A 2,457-nucleotide genomic window follows, 5' to 3' on the forward strand; every position below is an offset into this window, starting at 1 on the left:
GGGGTCTAGCACACCACTCCAAAAGAGCAACTTTGTCATGGAATCATGGAATCATGCAATTGCTAAGGTTGGAAAAGAACATTATGATCATCAGGTCCAACCATGAACCCATACCACCATGTTCCCCATGAGTCTGTGTCCCCAAGTGCCATCTCCTCAGGAGCCTTGAACACTTCCAGGGATGGTGACTACACCACTTCACTGGGAATTCCATTCAAATGTTTTACAACCCTTTCATGAAATTTTTTTCCTAATGCATATTTTATTTTTTTTTCCTAATGTATAATCTCCCCTGGGGAACTTGAGTCCATTTCCTCGTGCTCTGTGGGAGAAGGGACTCACAGTCACCTCACTACAACATCCTTTCATCTGTTCATCTTCTTCCACCCTTACAACCTCCTTACCCACCTACATCCATGTGGCTGAAATGCCAGCAGGATACTCCAAGCAGCCTGGCCGCCCTCCCTTCACACCCAAATGCCATTTTTTCCCCTTCTGCAGCTATTTTTCTCCCAGCTGTCTATGTAACTGTGGTTATTAATTGTTGTGGTGTTTTGAGGGTCCCCAGGATGAGGTGAGAGATGAGAATTGACTCCATGTTCTCAGAAGGCTAATATTATATTAATCATATCATATCATATCATCATATCATATTATATATCATATAATATATTTATTATATTATAAGAAATGATATACTAAAACTATACTAAAGAAAGAGAAAAGAGACAGACAGAAGCCAGGAAAAGAATGAATAGTAAAAACTCGTGACAGACTCAGAGAGCCCAACACAGTTGGCTGTCATTGGTCATTAATTAAAAACAATTCACATGGTGGGTAAACGATTCCCCAAATCACATTCCAAAGCAGCAAAACAGGGAGAAGCTGAAGCTTCCCAGCTTCCCAGGAGAAGAAACCCTGGCAAAGGGATTTTTCAGGAAATATGTCAGTGACTTGTGACTTCTGTTTCCACCCCACAGGAGCTGGGTAAGAAGTGCCCCCTGGTGAATGGCAGGAGTGCCAATGGTCAGGACAGCACCTGGATCCTTCCCAACTTGCCCAGTAGGTGCACATGGACAGCCACAACTCCTGCCAGCAAGTCTCCACACTCCTGTGTTCCCTTGTAAGTAATTCCTCCGTGCTGCTTTCTTCAGGTCCTGCAGCTCAGCACCTTTTCCTGGAGGTTGTTGTTACACCAGGATGGTCATGGCCAGAAGCCAGCTGCTGTGTTAATGATGGTTTATTTTCCAGATGGCAAAAGCAGTTTTTCTCTTTTGCCATCTCCAAGAAGACTTTTTTCACTCCCTTTTATTTTTGCAGAAGGATGTGGCTGGCTCAAGTCACAGCTCTGTGTTTTTCAGAGCACCTCCTTGTTTGGGGCATTTTATTTTAGATGGCTGAGAGGTCTTCACAAAAATGGATTACCAGGGCCTGGGCTGTTATATCAGCAGCAAATGGCCCCAGTGCAGAGAAAAGTGCTTGCTCAGAGCTGTCCCTGCCCTCACAGCAGCAGGTTCCCTCCCAGGGTGACGTGCGGGCCCAGATTAGTCCTGACAAGAGGTGCTTTAATGACCCTGCAAACCAGACACAGACAAGCTACTAAAGATAAGGCTGTCCCATAAATGTCAGAGGAACTGCAGACACGTCCTGCAGTGCAGAGATGTGAAACAGGGATCCAGCTCCAGCGAGTGGAGTAAAACTCCTGGAATGCAGCTCCGGGGATTGGAGGCCATGGGAGGTGCAGCACTGCTCTGCATGGTCGTGCCTGACCATGTGCCAGGCAGGACAAGGCCAGGGCACAGCCACCAGCATGTGGGTAGCCCAGAGCAGCCTCTGGGTCTGGCCCATGCAGGAGGGAGGAATGGATGGAATGCAGAGCCCTGGAGCTGATCCAGCAAGCTGGGCATGGCTCAGTGCAACCCCTGCAGCTGGTGCCCGAGGAGAGAATAATTTTCAGTCAAAATGAATTTTTTTTCCACTCAATTATCATTCTGAGCGGGATAAAATTATATTTTTTTAACAATTTAGCATCAGGGTGCCATGGTGGTACCAGTGGCTGGGCCCATCCCACCCCCAGACAGGAGGTGGGGAGACATTCCCCAAACACTGCTCTGGGAATGGAGTCTGGCTGAGGGGGCCCACACAGCCCTGCTGGGGCAGGAGCTGAACCATAACCCATTGTGTAGCAGGGAAAAAAACACACTGGGACACATCACAGCTCTGCAGCAGGGTGTGGAGGGAGAGGTGCTTTGGTTTCCCTGCTCTGGGTAAGCCACAGATGGAGCAAAAATCTCTGGACTTCCTGAGACTCCCAGGTGAAATCTGATTGAGTTTTGGGGGTAGAAAAAGAGGGAGGAGACAGGTTGTTATTTTAATTAAGAACATCAAATATTTAAATTCTTTTGAGAGATACAGAGGTAGACTAGTCCTGCCACCCCTCGAGCTGGTTCTGACCCA

This window comes from Geospiza fortis, unplaced genomic scaffold, assembly GCF_000277835.1.
Source record: "Geospiza fortis unplaced genomic scaffold, GeoFor_1.0 scaffold17, whole genome shotgun sequence".
NCBI classification, from domain to species: domain Eukaryota; kingdom Metazoa; phylum Chordata; class Aves; order Passeriformes; family Thraupidae; genus Geospiza; species Geospiza fortis.